Consider the following 19099-nt stretch of genomic DNA (forward strand, 5'->3'; position numbering starts at 1 on the left):
CGGCGCTCCGTCATCTCCCGTTTCCGTCGCAGCTCGACGAGGGAGTTTCACTCTTTCATTTGAGTGCTCGCTGCCACAGCACCGTTGGTGGACACACACAGTGGGCGCTTGCGGCTGTAGCATTTTAACCGCTGCGCTAGCGCTGTGATGACTAATCGAACATTATGTACCTGCAGGCCCTACATATGCACTCTCGGATCTGTCGCTTCGGGCGAGCGAACTCGACTTGCAGTTTACTGACCGCCCTCCGGTATACAGGCGCGGTATACACCAGCTCACCGTTCTGCAGATCAATCCGTGCGGAACTGTCGAAGTTGTACGATGTTCTCTCTCCGCAATGAAGAACTTCAGAGTGCCGCAGTAGTGCAGCGTGGAGAGGGGTAACTGACAACGTAGATGCCTGCAACTTATCAGAGGGACATTCGTATATACCGCGCTATTCATTTACGTGCTCATTTGTGGACCGTCTGTCGAACGTTAGTGTGTTTCATTGCCGTTACGCGAGGTAGTGACCCTCCGAACGCGCTTGTGTGCTTTCCAGTGTTGGAAGGAGCTTTGTAGTTTGTGTAATAGGCCACTCTATCATATTTTTTTTCTGTATCTCCGTTCTTGTAACTCTTTCTCGTTGGCTCTCTTTTCTGTATCAGGTGCTTCGCGTTGCCTGGTGACTGCTGTGTGACCGCTCTTCCTTCTCCCTCCTTTCTTTTCGATTGCGTTGCATTAGCACAAGCGCACGCACACACACTGGCGGACACACAACAAGTATACGATTTGATGGTGGACGAGGAGTCGCGTCTCCGTATATATATATAATATTTTAGTGCTGGGTAAGATATCGCTGTGTGGTTAGAATATTGTTCGGACAGTGCATTTCGGGGGCTTTACAGGCGCTTGGCGTGAAGACGCGCGCGAAAACAACAGCGCCGTATAACTATTTATGCGAAGGAAGAAACAAGTGAGTCGGTCATATTATTGAGCCGCACCGTAGCCTCTCACCTTGAGACTCGTTGTGGATTGGGGCCGGTGCAGTTTCGCCCTCTCGTGCCACCGGTGCGGTTCAGGCGCCGCGCGCATGCGGGAAGGGAACCGCATTCCCGCAGCGAAAGAAGGTCGGTGCAAGGCGGGCATTTATATGGTTTCTCCTCGCTGCAGACCGTTGGATGTGCCGCGCTTCTCAGTATACAGCTCCTCGCAGTTTCTGAAACTCGTCGTCGTGACGCGAATGTGTCCGGACGCCGCCCCCCCCCCCCCCCCCCCCCCCTCCCTGTGCCGCTTTCGCAGCGGCGTCCCATTCCCTCTCCCCTGACGACGCTTCGCCGTGCTCCCTCGCGGGTTGCAGAATCAAGCGTCTTTCCTTTCTTTAGATCGCTATCATCGTCCTCAATGGCCGCTCGGGCGCCGCTGAATCAGGCGCGGAGAACGCCGTTCAGCCTCCGTCGTTCGTCGAGAAGCTGCGTCACCGCGATTAGGAGCGCGGCCCGGCGTCATCGCTTCCTGCCTTCGGCGGAGTCGATGTGAATGGCCGCTCGGCGTTCCTCCGGAGGTACTTACTACCTTTCTGACCGCTTCGAGCCGGCAACCCGCCCCGCTTTTCGCATTCGCTTGAGCGCCTAGCCGTCCGGTTACTGTAGCACGCGGTGACCTCGCACTGCGTGGGCATCGGCCGAGGGCCGCCGTGACCGCGCGCTCCGTGGCGTTGCATTTTTTGCGAGGTTTTGCCGCGGGGTCCCTAAAACGAAGTGCACCATCCCACAGCTGCCCGTCGCCGGAGCTGGCGTGGGGCTCGTATTTCGTCACAAACTTTGGGAAACAATGACTAGAAACTGAGGGGGGTCTATTCTTTAAGAGTCCACCTAGTGGACTGTCCATTCCGGCCGCTGCTGATTAGATGCAGCTGTACGAGCGAGGAGGAGACGAGCGGGCCTAGGTAATCAACAGCGGCCGAAATGGACAGTCCACTTGGTGGACTCTTACAGAATACCCCCGCTGGTGTCATCCTGGAGATTCGTTTCAAGATTATTTCGTAAATCGAAATATGTGCCGTAAATTAATTACGTAGTTAATTAGTTATTTCTTATTAATTGAATACGTGTTTTCATTCCTCGTGCTAGCAGTGTCCGCCTCTTTGAATAATCGAGCTCAGGGGCAATAATTATGCTATCTGCCACAGGTGATTTTTAAGAACTCTAGGAAACTTTTAAAAAATTCACGCGGAAACTCCTCTGGGGGTTGTCTAAGTATGCGTAAGCATTGCGAAACTTTATCCCATCAGTATCAACCCTTATCGGTAGTCATCAACCTTATCGACCATGACCCCACCCTTATCAACTTTTGTCTGCCATTATCAACCTCGATGACCAGCGAAGCTGTTTCAAAACCGCCACTACAATTGTTGAGGGGACATGCAATGCTTTATTTATAGTGCATAGAATACGAAAGTATTGGTGCGTATACGACTTTTAGTATCCGCTTATTCTGCCCACCCATGTTCCGGACACTGCCCAATTCCGCCATGTTGATATTTTGACGCAACCGGAGAGGCCTTAGCGGTCAGCTTATGCGCCTCGTACTTTTACGTTGTACCATTTCTACTTCCGTCGTGGTCTCAGTTTCTACAGGATCATCCCTCTCTCGATCTCTCTGCTTCGGCGCTGACGAATGTTTGACGGTCGACGTGCCGGACATTCAGCGCGGTGAGTCGTGCCGCGGTATCAAGAAAACAGCCGCCACGCATTTCCGCGAGTGAGCTTGCGCTGCGGGGCTGAAATGAGCGAGGCTCCTCCGTCCACGCTCGCATAGTCTGGCATTCGAAAGGCGGGAGCGTGACCTTCGTATGAGGATAGAGAGAGAGAGGGTAACGCGGAGTGCGGCTATTTTCTACTCGCCGCCGCGTAGCGTGCGTATGCCGCGACGCGCTCCGACGCCGCTCTCGGGCGGCCTCGCGTAGCCCAGCGTATGACGTCACCTTCTCGGCGGAAACCCATTGAAGAGTAGTAGTGAGTGTGCCGTACAGAAATATCTCCCCCCAGCGAGGAAAAAAGAAATGCAACGCCGCTATGGCGAATCACCCCCGCGCTGCGCGAAGTCGAAAACAACCGGTACCGAAGTCGTGTGCGAACGATGGTGCACGCATTTTTGTATGTACGGGGTGTCACAACTATTACGCACCAAGAAGCAAGTGCGGGAAGTTTATGGTGGCGTGGCATACCGTTACGCCGTACCAATAGTCGTATGGATAAGTCCGCTGGCAAACTTCGATCAGATTACCGGCGCGGTTCCATTCGGGTGACGCGAGTCTACGAACGGACGTCTTTACTGACTACGGCGGATCCGGCGGTTTTGACGCGCACGTCTTGTGAGGCTAGTGAAGCTGCGTGTAATCAGCTGCGCGAGGAGAGCACCGTCCGAAAATTTCTTTTGCAAGCTGCGCTTGCCTTGTGTACGACTGCAGCCGCCATTTCCTTCGCCTGTTCTTGTGGTGTAGTGGTTATCACATCCGCCTAACACGCGGAAGGTCCCAGGTTCGATCCCTGGCAAGAACATTTTTTTTTCGTTTAATTTCTTTTTTACTTTCTTTCACTTCTCTTTTGAAAAGGGGGCTGAAATTGCCTTTAGTGCCACAACTGTAAGCAGGATAAGCGCTTCAGATCATTTCTTGTGTACAAGGGGCGACGTTTTTGTTGTTGCTTACTTCTGCAACTTAGACGCTTCAGAGTGCTCGTCCTTTTTTTTTTTTTTAACCCAGAACGGTTCGTTTAGTTTTTTTTTTCGTGCTGCTTGGTTAAGTCACAAGAAATGCCATCGGTGTTTCTCTGGCCCCGTTAAATTCTACTTTATTCAAATGAAAGCTCAGCGCTTTTATTTCTCGGTCATGAATAAATCTCGCCAGCTTTTTTGGGTCATAGGTCATTTCTGCAGTCATCGAAACATATAATGTTACGTGTTTGCACGTTACTTTACTTATCAAAAATTAAGAAAAAAAAATGCTTGTATCTGCAAATTATACTTGATGTCAAAATACGCTCGTCGGGATGTGGCTTATACGCAAACGTCAGTAGACCGATTCAACCGCACTCTCGGAGCACGTGCGTGGCACAGCGGGCCCCGTGATGACATCAGTAGTCGTGCTCGATATCCCACCGCTCAAGGTCAGATTGAGGAGAAGCCGCGGACAGCGGTATTGCTGGTTTTCCAGAGAATTACGGGCACTCGAGTTAGAGGGCCGGAGGGGGGGGGGGGGGGGGGTTGTACGTGCGTCTCCCCAACTCCGCACCTATTGTAGAACATTTTTATTCCCACCACCTGGCTATTGATCTCGAGAGCTAGGGTTGATCGTGACACAAACGTGGCTTGCTTCTTACCACATAGTTGCCCTTTAAACTACTAAGTACTACTGCTACTGCTACTACTGGCACGCTTTACGACAGCGATGGCGTAGTGAAACGTGTCGTGATATCTTTCCACTGTAACGACAGTTCAGCCCAAGCAAGTGTGCTCGCGGCGATCAGACTAGCATTGCCTATACTACACCGTCGACGAGTGAGATACAGTGTGTAGGAAGGGAGTTGCAACAGCAGTAGTATATGCACGTATGGTGGCGAAACGCAGTGAAAACGAATCCGCGAGCCTTGCCCTATCTTTGGCGGTCACGAAACACCAGATCGCACCTAATATTCGCCGATGTACTGGGCATACACGATCAACGTAAGTGTCCCTATTTGTGATTCTAGGTGTCTTCCTTTGCCGCATCCCGTCACGTCAAAAGTGTGACGGTGTAGGCGATATTTGCCACTGCTGACGCGCGCGCCATGAAAACGGCGTAGCGTGTAATAGCTGTCATTCTCGTCGATCAAACACGGAGATTCGAGGAGCATCGGGATTTGTCTCGAAGCTGCCGCGAGGAGGGAGATGAACGTGCGATGACAAAAGGTAAATATAAGGGAACAGGAGGTTTGGTCAACTTGTTGAGAATGGTGGTAGACTAGATCTGGTCAGAGTATGAAGGAAATTAATTCACTTACGTGTATCTCTTGTTGTGGCGAGATTACACTTAATTGACCGCCTCGACACAAGCGGGCAGCCTCTAAAAAATCTGTCGCGTTCTGCAGTTTTGACTCGCCCTTCAAGAAACGTCTTCGTGCATCCTCAAATGAGAGGTTCACCGCAAGATGCAGACATGAATCGATCGTTGATAGTGGTGGAACAAAGGACGTCTCACGATTGAACCAGCGTGCACGTGGACAGTGATATACTTGTCTGACGATGACGAAGTGCTCGTTGCAGCCCCGAGAACATCCCTTGTTCTACCAGTGTTTCATCACGTTGTGTTTCCTTACGTAGAACTTCGTTCGTCGTTGCTAGTACGTTCAAACGGAAAAGTGTCACCCTGCAGGTTCAGGGTCCAGCGTTGGAGAAAGTGTGTGTGGGGGGGGGGGGTATCAGTGGGTACAATTAATTTTAAAACGAGGCTTAGCTTGCGACTCTCAGTGCTTCTTATTGCGTGTCTTGACGGTGGGTGCGAGAGCGTCCCAAGGAGGGTGCCGAACTTCGGACGTGAACGGCCATTGTGGGCGAGGAGGAGGCGGAAGAGGCGTGCGTGCCTTCGCAACCCCCCCGGCCTGCCTTACCATCTCCCTTCCTTTCCTTCCGGGCGCCTTCTTGCCCCGCTGGGCGCTATCATGTCGCGTCTCCGCTCCCCGGAGTGTGACCGCGGAGGAAGGTCAACGGCCCACCGGAGAAGAAGAGTGCCTCCACTGGTGCGTGGTGCTGGCGGTGCCATGGCGCGCCTATCACGCGCCCGTTGCGTCGCGTGCGCATGGCTGCGGGGCTTGACGCCCCCTCTCTCTCTCACGCCCTTGCAGATAAACCGTGCTGGCGCAACGAGTGTGTTGGCAAGTGGACGATAAAAGTGAGAGTATACCGATAAGAGACGCAGTTGGAAAAGGAAAGAAGATCTCCCGGTTCTACGGGCGAAAGCGCGTGCGGATAACGCGTTTCCCCATGCTTGGATTAATCCGGTGAATTCTAGTGGAACGAACCTCTTTAACACACGAAGAAGCTCGCTGCTCTGCTTTCCGTGGTTTGCGCTGTGCGGGGAAACGGCGACTCGGGGGATCTATTCTGTTTCACCCAACGGGCGTGTTTGCGTCTGCGATTATCCGCTCGGTAGCGTGCGTGCGCCGTGCCAGAGACGCGAAACCCGTGGTTCCCAAGTTTGTTCCCACCGTTCAGCGATGGAGGGTTCGTCGCCATTGTGCGAGAATTTCGCGGCGTCTCGCTGCGGGTAGCTCCACTTCAGTAAAGCCGCGTAGCCTTTGTTTGTTTGTCTTTTGTCATTTCTTTTCACTGTTATTCCTTTTCTTGATAAATTAATTGCGCTGATTGTTCCCGCTGAGGTGTTTCGGGCGCGTCTAAGCGCGCTGTCACTATAGGCGACAAGGGAGTCAATGTTCTCCGCAAGCGGCACGCTCTCTGTTTTCGTATCCACTCCAGCGAATCCGGCAATGCTTGTTACACACGTAACCTGTGCGTTGCCTTCGTGGGTCCAAACCGTCACCGCATCTTCGGTGTGACAAAAGCAGCCGGAAGCGCCGGTCGTTTGCAGACGTTTTTGGATATCGAAACTTGTTCTCCCGCATCGATCGCTTATAAGCGCCGAGCGAGCCAGCGTCGTGAGGCGGGTTGGCTCGCTTTAACCGATATGCGTCAGGATGCCCGTAAAGACGGGTCGGGTCGAGATTGGTCTTGTAGACGCGCCTGGTCGCCTCGTATGCTGCTACTCGTTGTGAGGGGCTGGTGTGGCAGCATAGCGGACGGCCGAGCGAGCCTGAGCGAGTGTCAAAACTTCGCTGCGTCCCGTCTCCCACGTGACCACTTACTGCGTCGTGACGTCACAACACAGTAGAAACGAAAACCGGAAGTGGTTGCAGAGCCGCTATTGTATTACGCCGTTTAGGGCGCTGTTGATGCTTGACATTATCTCTTCTAACCGTCAAGGCGTCCAATTCTTTGCCAGTGGCACAGAAAGCAGTGCCAGTGTGGGCCCAACGCGCCACGACTTCATTGGCTCCCTACAGTTTGCCCGCCCTGGCAGGTGGAGGCTCCGATTTTACAGCGCTGCTAGGAAACGTCGACTTCGGGCGACGCTACGCCGAATATACGTTTGTTCCGTGTGGCTGCCGCCTTATGGCCACCTGATGCCAGTGGCAGAAGTCGCTTGTTTCTGGAACCTTTGTGTTGCGCAACGCATTATATTTAAGAAAATTGTTAACCAGAATGCTCTTTCTGAGAAGCCAGCAAGGAACCCTGTAGTATTTCCGTCATGCACACTGGCTTCCGAGATAGTATTTTCATTTCCCGCAAACCCGTCTTCGTTGACGTTTCTGAGTGCTAGGGTTGGCATTTGTTCCTGTTTGACATATATATCGTTCCGATTTGTGCTAAAATGCCGGAACATCCACCTTGCGGTGTGATCAGCGATTGGTCACCGTGACCTCGTAGAAGCAGACCATCTGGATCGGCGCTTTTATTCGACGGAATTCCTTATTGGAAAAGACCCATATGTCCCATACCATAGTTATATATCGTATTGGTTTATATGGGAGTATTCGGTTTTTCAAACCCGATCCTATGGAAATTATGGATACAGGGCATATGAGGCACGCGAAATTTTTCAGTAAGGAATTGTTTTCAGCAGGGAGATGTATTTTCAACATGTTGATGTTGGCATGACTGCTCTACAAGTGATAGTAACCTAAAGGTCTTGGAAATAAAACTAACAATCTTTCAATAATTGATGATCACGCAACATGCAATGACGCGGAAAGTGATAACCGCAACATCAGAATATTTACGTTCCGCTTGAGCTTATTCATCGTACTGCAATTTTCGTTCTATTACTTGGAGAAACAACCCTCGAACAACACTGCTGCATTTTGGTATTCGCTCGTGTATTGCACGACATTCTTTTTTTTTTTTTTGAACAAGACTTGCTTTCATGTAATGCCCCTATTTACACCCATTGTCAGACGAACAAATTTAGTGTCGCTTCTCCTCGCCCAGTGTCACTGCGGCGGCGTGGTGCTAGACGACGAAACGGAAGTGTCATTCGGCATTGACGGCAATGGCGATTCTATGAAGCCAGAGGGGTTAAGATTCTTGGCATTTTGAGTTTAGAAAAGGTTACTGTTTAATTACGGAAAGATGCTTATGTACAAGAACCCCCGCCCTCAGAAATGCAGATTCTGCAAGGTTCAATAACACGTCCATTTGTTTTGAGCCAATCCAAGCAAAGGTGATCTAAAATAAAGTGAACGCTTCATGTTTTTCTTTTTTTGTGGCTTCACTGATGCCACAGGGACGCTCATAACATTTGAAATTACCGAAAAGTGGTCTCGGAATTGGTTCCGTCTCTTCTGCGCGCATTTATTTATTATCGACGCATTGCTATCGAGGCTACACACTTCAAGCAGCGAGGTGACTTACTTGTTCGAACACACTCGCTGGCAAGTGCACTTCACAGCAAGCGCCGCTAAACACTTCCGTCTGACAGCAAGCGAGTTTCACTAACGGCCAAGTGCACTCGCTCGAAGTGTCACTAAATTTGCCCCTCTGACTGGAAGTGTTAGAGCCATTAGAGGTAAAACAAATGATGATGGTGATGAAGTGCGCGCGCGTTCCACACATTTCCAATATCCTCGCCGCCAGAAGGGGGCTGTATTCATACGACCCCGTCAGTTTGCTCTCGCGCGGCGAAGCGTGCGTCCGCCTCGGCGGCTTCGTGCGATCTTCGTCACCGATACACGGGGTGAAAAACGCCGCCGTTTGCCCCCCGCCTTGCATCAGATGGATCCCCGCACCATGGTCATGTCATTTCTCTCGCGTGCAGCCCACGTAGAAACCGGGGACGACGGGTTCCCGGGGAGCAACAACGCGGAAACAAAAGACGGAAAAATAAGGGAGAAACGCGAGGCTTCTCTCGGGGGCCGAACGGAACGAGCGCATGCATATGGAAAGCAGCAGCAGCAGTCTTCGGCTCCTCGAATGGGCCGCGCCGCACTCTCGTTCCGGGCCTCTCCTCCGTGCTGGTACGCCGGTATGGTGCCGCAGCGCTTGGGAGGAAAAGCGCATCTCTCGCGGAGAAGGGAACGATTTTTTTTTTCTATTTCTACGGTGTAGGGGGAGAGCGTCGCTCGTTTTTACTCTCTTCGCGGAGCTCGCTTCTCCCGCATAGGTGCTGCTGGCGCGGGCGAAGGGCGGGGGTAGGAGGCGGAGTGGTGGTGACGTCATGGGCCGCCATTGCGGGGCGTCCGTGCTGCACGTGCGCCTTTGGTCACCGCCGCGTCAGCGACGGGCTTTCCGGGCGCCGTCGCCCGCGGCCCGCATCTGCCTCTCTCCGCGCTCTTTGAGGATTGTTCGCTCCTCTTCTCATTTCTTTCCTTTCTCCCGTCGCGCCGCTACCGTCGGGGTGCCCCGAATGTCGTTCGCCGTGAAGGCAAACCCAACCCTCAAAGTGGAGGGGTAACTCGTGCGTATAAATCATATAAATGACTTACTGGCGCGGCGTGGCGGAATAAAACATCCAGGTCCTTCTTCTAATTGTCCAGATAAATGTGCATCGGCGATAGGCAACTGCTTTGCAAGGTGACGTCTGGAATGCGATGATTGCGATGACATCTTTCGTGTGTTTGTTGTGATCGCGGAGGAGCGAAATTTTTTTCGATTTTTTTAGTTATTTATTCACTTGCTGCAAGCGGCCGCCGCGGAGGTTCGTGAAACGCATTCCTCCATGGTGAAACGTGTCGTGTCGACATGCGTGCGTTCAGTGCTGCGAATGGCGACGGCGTGTGGCGACATTCCTGGACGTAAGAGGCGTTAGATTAAGCAACTGACAGCGTTTCCCTGACGCATTGCAGGACGGTCGCGGCGGGCCGTGTCGATGCGATCCGCGCTTCGCGTAATTGCCCCGAGGTTGAGTCTCGCTACTTCAAGCGCTACCTTCGGGGACGAATCGATATGTACGAATTTGGGAAATTATTAATTCGCCCTTTCCTCCGCGTTTATTTGTTTAGCGCTTAACTGTTACTTGAGAGCAGCACTTTTTCGCGTATGACGCTCGTGTGCGCTTCACTGCATATTAAGTACACGTTGCGGCAAAGACTCACTTGGAAACCCAACCGCGCACCTAATAAGGCGTCACTGCGAGACATTATTTCGGCCAAACATTGTTAGCGCTTGCATGTCATGTATATTCGTCTTACGAGTATGGCATGATCGTACCGTAGAAGTTCCAGTACAGTCGGCGTAGCTGACGTCGAATTAAAAGGACGGAATAGACACTACAGAAAAAAACAATAGAAACAAGTCATTGATCCGACGTTCAGCAGCCACCTGCAGTGCAGATTATTGCCGTGCCGTCGCGCCTATCTTCGGAACCAGGCTTTTGGCGTCGCTGGCTGAATCGGATGAGTCTGCAGCTTGTGTGGAGCCAGTCGGAGAGGGCTTTGTTCGCTTTCGTTTTAAGGGTAACTGACCGTCTAGACGCGCTACGTCGTTGACGACGTTTCTTCAGCTGTTCGATCAGTCAGTAGTGACTGTACTGTACTATACCATACTATACTATACTATACTATACTATACGGTGACACCTGTGATCATGGATAGGCGCGCAGTGTCTCTGAGTGATACAGTGGGCGACACACGTGCGATTGTCTAATGCTGATTGCCCGCTTAACATTGTCTAGCAGCCTCGTTCTAGTAGATTCGGTTGCTTCGAGTGAACTTGAGAATTTCACTAGCTTGTGTGCGAAGGCACTTCTGCAAAGCTCCCAGAATCGCACGTGTATCTCTTTTTGTTTTGTTTTTTGTTTTTCCCCTTGCGGAAGATTCTCCCGCTGTGCCGAAACACCCGTTGGCCGTCAGCAGCTGCGCACAGTGCAGCGAACGCTCGCCCGGGATTCGAGGCTCGACTCGGTGCTGCACGCGGGGGGGAGGGGGGAGGCCTTGTCTCCATCGATCGTGTTCGACTTGTTCGACGTTGGGTGCGCCTACTCGAGCGCCCGCTGTCGGCACCCTGTGCGAAGAAGCGATGCTATGGGCGAGGGGTTGGGTGAAAGTGACGCGAGGGTGTGCTGTTTGCCGCCCGGAAAAAAGAAAAAAAAGAGACACGTCGCGGTGTACAGGCGTGATTACGCCTGCTGTTTTGCTACGTCTGGGTTGAATGAGGGGATGATGTCCTTCACCTTTGCTTCCAGTGAGTGTCGGCGAGAGAGAGAGAGAGAAATGGAAATGAGGTGGCTTTGTGGCCGATCGTTCTAGTTACAGGGCGATTACGGTACTCGCAACGGCGTCCTCAATCTGCCGTTTCCAGTGGAGGCTCTCCACCGCGCGTACGCACTTGAAACGAGGGCCGCGGGCTATCTGGAGCTGCGCTCTCGAAAGCGCCGTTGTAGAAAAAGGAGCAAAGTTGCTCCGTGGCCGCGCTTCCTGTCAGAAAGCGGGGTAATTGCTCTGGTTTTTGAGGCGCTTTGGCATGGCCACAGGCGTCGCGCCGTGCAGCAAGTTTTTTGGCGGCGTTTCTCTTTGGTGCGTGCAGGGGACGAGCACTGCAGTGTATGGGTTAGAGTGAACCGGAGGCGTGCGCAGAGATTTTCGTTAAGGGGAAGTGGGGAGAGGAGGGGGGAAGATCCTGCAGCTACCCCGACACCCCCCGCCGTGGCTTTTCTGGCGCGCTGTCCACCCCGTCAAATTTCGCGGAGACATTCAATGAAAAATGAAGAGCCACCATAGATTACAACCTTTATTATTTGTTCAATAATCGCTTATCTCACTTCTGCATTGTAGTAGTACGCTGAGCTGTTGTGCAATGTGTGTTTAAATTAAAGTAGCTTATTTTAGACGACCCGCAACCATATGTGTACCAGGCGTTATGATACGAACTGATTCAAGGAAACTTTCTTGACGGCTATCTGTTCTTGTACAACAAAATCTACAAGGTGTTGATTGTCTAGTAGTCATAAATGTGTACGTTTATTTTCTGAACTTTCCTTGTGTAGCGCAAAGACGGTCAAATATGTTATAGCTTTCTGTAAATGGGACACGACCTCGACAAAAATCTTGCATTTGTGCTTCTCCAGGCAGTAACCATACAAATCTGAGTAAAGGGTCCAGCGTTTACGCATCCCATCACCCATCCAAAATAAAAAGTCTGCAGTCATTGGAGCAATGGTGTAGGATCGAAGCATATATCTTATGGCCAGCTCAGTGACTTGTTCAACAAAACTCAGGCGTAACTACCTAAGCGACGTCTCATGGGACGTGCCGACTAACGACTGCGCACTCAATCCTTGTACGGCGCGCCTATAGTATGGTGTGAGCACTGAATAACTGTGTGCAACTTGTTCAGCGGCGAAGAATGCTAGGGGCTAGTGGCTAGTGCTCTCTTTCTTCAAGAAATCCCCGTACTGCTACTACTACTACCACTACTTAGACTAAACACTAAGGTAGCGCATACGGATCAATTTGCCGGTGGCCTTGTTGTGGACACTGGCTTCGGAGCGCTAATGCATGTACGTGTTCTTCCAGAACACGTGCAAGTCTATAGGTGGTTCTGGTTCTCCGGCGTTATGTGACCGCGTGCCGTGCTCTGCCTTATCGAAAAGCAGAGGTTATGCGAAACTTCCGTCGCACCCAGCACCGCCGATGCAATTTCCCTGACTTGCGGGCTCCACTATGGTGAGCACTTTATTGCTTGCATAAAGAAACCCCTACAATACGCTGGTTTGTCGCCCGCAGAGGAGTACCGCTTCCTATCCGTGCGTCGCGTTCCAGTATAGCTGCCGGGCTGGCTCACGGTGAAACCGGCTTCGCAGGTCACAGTAGCGCGCCCTGTGAACACCAGGAAGGCTCCTCCTCAAGCGTGTAATCATTTTCTTAGCAATGCTACCTTCTTGTTTCCCGGAGGGCTGGTCGACCTTCGCGCAATGCTTATCACCTGTTCGATAAACTCATCTGTGCGTATACGTGCGTACCTGCGTGACTCAAAACACAGCAGTTGTGTTCGGCAACCGTCTTAGCGTTCAAGCAGGTGGCACACTTTTGACGCAGGTGGCATTCGACTATGGTGTTGGTCACGTGATCGAGAACACGTCAACTCGCAGCAACGAACCCGTGCAGGCGTAATGGGGTGTCATGTCGCAAGCCGAAACGTTCGGCACGTTGCAGCTGCACGGTATTTCTTTTTTTATTTTATTTTCAGGCACCATCGTATCATCACGATGCTTATGGAAACATCGTTACGTATAACGCAGCGCCGCCCTCTGCGACCTCGTGCCTTCTTTGGTGATAGCAGTGATACCTTATCCATATTGTGAACAGAGAACGAGTGGTGCCCGTTCTGGGACTGGGCCTTCTCGGAATAACTTCGATAGGTTATCGCGATGCACTGATGCCCGACGATTATCTGGGTTCCGTTGAAATGGCGACCTGATTGTGCGGTATGTATCGCATGGACCTACGAGCGCGATGTGCGTCGATCGCTTCGCTACGATGACGTTTTATCCCTGCAGGTTCATTGGGTCGGTCGACGCGCACGTCATTTTGCACCTGCGTCTCTTTGCAAGCCTGCAAGCGCAGCTTTGACCTGAAACTGAATCGTTGAGGCCGTTCGAAGTTCACATACCGCTTGCAGGCCGCTTGTGTCACGAGTTTTCGACAGGACGAAAGAAAAAAAAGGGAGGATAACAACGGATGATACCTGAAATGTCGCTTTGTCTGTAGACCCTCTTAAACGTTCCCGCATTGTTCTGCGGAATACGTTGTGCAGACCTAGCGTCTTTTTGTTCAGTTGTATTCAAGCTGCCTTGCGTGGTTCTTGATTGCCTCTTGCCGGCAGATTACTGTGCTTGCGATGGGTTACTACGATTATTACTTACTGCTAATATATTTTTTACTATTACTATCACTACTATTGCTATTAGTAACCGGTTATTAATAATCCGGTTGTGATATACGTACTCCCTTTGGTTTTAATCTAATTTCTGCAACAGCCATCAAAGACGACGTCATTGCTTTTACTCGAACGTGTTCTTCAGGCGGGTGTGAATTAACGGCATACGGCTCCATCAAGCGATGCCCTATCGCAGTTTGCACGATGCTGGGCCTTGCATGTGTTAATTTTGCACGCGACAGTATGTCTGACGCCTGCCGCAGTTGCGCGCAGTGATAACACACACACGCACACGCGCACACACACGCACGCGCACACACACGCACACACACACGCACACACACACGCGCGCACACGCACACACAACTGCGCCTATACTGCCGTGGGACTGAATAACGCATGGTTATATTTTTCATGTAGAGCACTGTGTGACTGAGATCCATCTTAACAACGGCTCAAGGGTTCGCGTAAACTGGATAAGTTTGGCTCCACCTCGCCAGGTGTTTTGGGCGAAGGATGTTCGCACAGTTCCGTCTGTAAAGTCGTCGGTACAGCGTGCTGAGAACTTGATCGCAACGCGTGTTCGTATGTTATACCATTATTCCGCAGGGTTGTTTGCACACGTTTGTCTTCGTTAAGAGGCTCTTCTTATAGGGGTAAGCAAGTTTTCGGAGTCTCCGTCGGGACCGTTCCTCTCTGGAACCCGTGGGAAAACCAAAGAAAAAAGAAACGGTGGGGACGACACGGCGAGTATGTAACAATGGTCTTTTCGTTCTTTTCACATCTGTTCGCATTGTTCCCGTGGTCTACCAACGCCGACGTAATTGCGTGCACCGCGTACGCGTATCACGAGTGTAATGTGTACACGTACAATTACGCAAGTTGTAATGGTGGCCATGCACCTCGCGGAGATTGCGTGCGACCGCGAAGCCGCCAGTGGCACGCGAAAGTGCTTCGTTCACGTGTGACCGCCGACTCGGGTGTTTAGCCGTGTTATGAACGGCCTCCGAGATCGGCAGGCGCGCCCTTTCTACACGCGTAGCCTGACCTCGAAATACAGGGCTTATGTCGCTGAGGGACATTTGTCCCCCAAGGGTATAGCGGTATACGTAGCGGAGGCGCCGCGCACCATTGTCGCTTCGTTATTGCGCTTGGCGTTGTCAAACGTGCACCCAAACATCTGCAAATGTAAAGGGCAGCTGCCGCCGCAAGGAATCGAACCCGAATCCTTCTTCGCCGGCAGCAGAACGCATTGGCTACGTGGCCGCGATATTGGTTCTTGTGATGGCGAAAACTGGATGCTCTTGTATCCTCGGTTATACGTTTGACTCGCAGATCGCAGACTATAGCTGCGGACAACATGTACGAGCACTTCTCTCTTGTCCCAGAGCAGCAGTTGTCGTTCTTATTCATCAGTTTGTTTCTGTCCTTTTCTTTTTCCTCGAGATAATAGTATTGCACTCAACTCAACCCGCTTGTCACAGAGCGTCCCGCATCGCGACCCTCGCCGTGCCTCACTGTGACTCACTGCCTCCGTCCGGGGCGGAGAGAGGGGGCGCGCGGTCTTCCTCGTAGGCCTGAGTGCCCATGAAAGGCTTCCTCTTCCGGCCTCCCCCCCTCCGGTGTTTTTTGTCTTTATTATTATCTCATCGAAGTCGTCGCGCATGGTGTACGTCACAGGCTAGACAACGCGATTATGTTTGCCCGGCGTCCCCGCGAAACGCGAGCTATGGCTTTTTATTACGTCCTCCGTAGCGTATAGAAAAGAGAGGTGGCGTGAGATCGGGTAGTGCACCTTCACCCTCTCTCTTTTTCTGCGCGCTTTGCACCCAGCCTTCAGCGCAGCTTGACAAAAGAGACGCGAACACCCTGCTGTGCCTTGCGTTATGCGCCAAATCGGATGAAAACGGGGCCGGGCGATGCCAGAATGCGGTCCTTACATGTAGCCGACGTCGTGTGTAGTACGCGCACCGCTGTTCGCCTCGGAAGTAGCGATTCGTCCCAATCCGGAAAGGGAACGCGGTGTCCGCAGTCCCCGCGTAAACTGCGTCACAGCGGGGGACGGATGTCCGTGTGTATCGGGTTTGGCCGGTTCGGCGTGACACACGCACAAAAAGAAAGTCGTGGTTGGAAAACACAAGAACGTCGTATCGAGAATTTTAATTGTCTCGCATAGCTTGGTAACCAAAGTTAGTAAAAGTGAAGCAAGCAAGTTTCAGTCGCAATTTCCTTTGAAAATTGTCCGCCTCTCGCGAGTCGCAGCAGGTGCTACGTCGGAAAAGTGTTGTGCAGTTTGCTTTTCTTTTTTTCTTAAGGCGCGGTAAAACGGTGGAAGCTCGTCGCGATGGTCGTGTATGAGGCGTTGATTCACTTGCTGCTGGTGCGCGTCAAGCTGGATGATATAGGTTACAAGTGGCTGGGGCGCGAATGGCTGAAGGTCGTGTTTGCGTCGTTTTGGTCAACGGCTGACTGAAAGTTATCAGTCGTGTATCCCGCAGGGACGTCGTCCTTGAGGTATCGGTACGTACTTTCTTCATCGTTTTTGTTCTCGACAGAGTGGGTAAATTATCTCGTCTCTGCCACACACGCCCACCTGTCCGCGGTCGTCTCACGTACTGCTTGTGTACAGTATTTATTAAAAGTTTCCGAGCCGCTACGCGTGTGATCGGAGCTGGCGTCAGGTTCCGTGCTGCGAAACCTCTGCGGAGTATGCTATGCTCCAAAGCCCGGTATCTTGAGCAAGGCCCGTTTTCTTCACTCTCGAGAGCTTCTGCGGTGCGTCGCGAGAGCGGCAGACTTCGATGACAGTTCTTGTGAAACTTCTTGGGTCCCTCGGCACGTTCTCAAATCTTTGAACGCCATTCAGAATGATATCGAAAGCATGAAGTTCGGAAAAGAATGCGTGTGTGACTAAGTGGAAAAGCAAAAAAGAGGGGAGAGGGGCATAGACTAATCAGAAAGCGCATGCTCTGTGAAGGAAAGGACAAGCTAAGTTATAAGAGGTGAAATCGCGCGTCAGGTGCCCATGCAGTGACTTCGAAACATTCGACAGAGGCTGTAACATCTGCTTCCGTTTGTCAGAAGCATGCCAGTGGCCCGCCCCACACCTGGTCAAGCTACTTACTGCAGTTTCTTTTTTCTTTTTGTCCTGGGTCCCTTCCAAACCTTAGGACAATAAATTATGATTCTAAAGCGTGCTTTCGGGCCACTTTCGTGCTTATCTGAACTGTACAACCTCGCATAATTCCTTCGTCGTAGCGTGCGCAGTTGTGCTTTCGTAGAACGAACGGTACTCCAGCGAGCTTCACTATTACGTGTGCGCTCTCTATGTCGTCATGAATGTGTGCCGTGCCTATATCACTTTCGGGCGGCAAAGCCTGGTGGCGCTTTCAAAAGATTTCATTCCTTTGGCTATCTGCAATCCCCCAGATGAACACAGGTGGCGCTGCACACAATTGGTGCTCGAAGCTATTCAGAGAGAGCCCAGTGCGTTCTTGCGTGTGCCACTTGAGACGTCGCCGTAAAATCGATTCCAGATGTTACATACATATGCAGTTCATGGGCGGTGCGCGAAATTACAAACCTCTCGGTGGATGATGAAGTAAAAACAGGAAAAGAGAGGAAATCTGTGCGTGAGGTGCATTTTAAAGGGTCTCCTTCCTGCGTCCCCTAAACTTTCCTTCAGTGCCTGGCGCGTCCACGGCGCGCACGAAGAACAGCAGCTGGTGTTGTTTGGTGCGCTCCGCCATCTGGAGGAAGAGGGGGGACGGGGGGACGGGAACGACGTGGTCGGCATGAGAAACATCGCCTCCCTTGCCTCGCTTATTATTACACTTCTTTCCCCGGTTCTCCTTTCCCGTGGGCCGGAAGACGAGAGCTGTGTTATAGCGGAGTTGCGTGTTACGACTGCGCGCTCACGGGCGCTCTGCTTCAACGGGGGCCGGGGATGAAGGACGATGATGGATTTCCGCTGCGAGTCTCGGAGAGGGTATTCTTGCCCCTTCCCCTTCTCCTCCAGTGATCGGACATCTGTTTCGTCCGGCGGCCGGGGCCCGGGTCGCCGCTTGTGTAGTTGCCGTCCCGAGCCCAGCCATTCTACCTCCGAACAACGTGTAGTGTACGTGTTATTAAGCTGACCCGAGCGATGCACCCGGCTTCGCTTTCCGTACAACATTGCGGGATTCTCAAGTTCGCGTGCAGCAGAACGGCGTTCGGTAAAACATGGCGCGCCGTATCGCTTCCCTCCCTTTTCGGCAATTACGAGTTCTCGGCTTGTTTTCAGCGCGGGGCTGTTGACCTCCGGAACGTGCAGGTTTTTGGATAACTGTGTCCTCGGGCGAAGCCGAGGCTACCCTGGCCACCCACGCCGTTTACGCGACCAGTATATTTTAGGCACTCTTATGCGACGGCGGGTTACTCTGCGACATCGCAGCAGACCTCGCAGCGAGACTTGGTCACGGACTTGGGCTTGTACTGCGAGACCGAGTATCAAGAGGCGCTTTTCCCGCTGGTATTCCGGAGATCTGGGCCGGGACCCCGGAGGAAGGCTGGATAATAGCGTTGAGGGGCCAGAACGCAGGCTTGACTCCCACAGTTACGAGCCGACTGAGGCGGGAACGCGCGACCTTCGCGGTACTCCTGCGACGCGCGTCTTAAAAGAGGGGGGGGGGGGGGGGGGAGGGAGGGCAAGCCTTTCTGTGGACTTTCTGTGCTAAACGCGGAGAAGAATGGATGTCGCAATGCGTACCGACGGTGCTTGACTCAAGGCGGGAGAGGGAGGCGAGTAGCCTGGATATGTTGGCCGTCGTGTATCTTCAAGAACAGTCCTGACGAACTCTTCGGACGCGCTCCAGGGGTAATACTAAGGGCGAAATGGGGGCTAGGGACATGGAAGTTTCGCCTGCCTTGCTAAAGGGACTGTGAAACGATTTTGACGACATTGTGGAAACGCACCGATATCACTCTTGTGATAATCGAGCGCCAAATTAGGGTGCCCTGCTTAAACCTTGTAATTTATTATTGGGTGTCAGACATTTGCACCGCTACACATCGCAGGGGCGACACTCGCCCCGCTTTTTTCAGGCACCTCTGCCCATTCTGTGTAGAATGGTGAGTGATGTCACCGGGCGAGGGACGCGATGTAGATGTTTTTCA

The 19099-nt window shown here is 52.2% G+C and overlaps 1 protein-coding gene and 1 non-coding gene across 6 annotated transcripts in view; both read left to right on the plus strand.

The window, feature by feature from the left end:
• Positions 1 to 19099, plus strand: part of Utx (Utx histone demethylase) — a 133908-nt gene that overhangs the window by 85911 nt on the left and 28898 nt on the right. The gene's annotated exons all lie outside the window — the stretch shown is intronic.
• On the plus strand, positions 3470 to 3542 carry TRNAV-AAC (transfer RNA valine (anticodon AAC)). The gene has a single exon. It is a non-coding gene; the product is annotated as a tRNA-Val (tRNA).

The sequence above is a fragment of the Dermacentor andersoni genome, chromosome 2 (genome assembly GCF_023375885.2).
Source record: "Dermacentor andersoni chromosome 2, qqDerAnde1_hic_scaffold, whole genome shotgun sequence".
Classification (NCBI taxonomy): Eukaryota; Metazoa; Arthropoda; class Arachnida; order Ixodida; family Ixodidae; genus Dermacentor; species Dermacentor andersoni.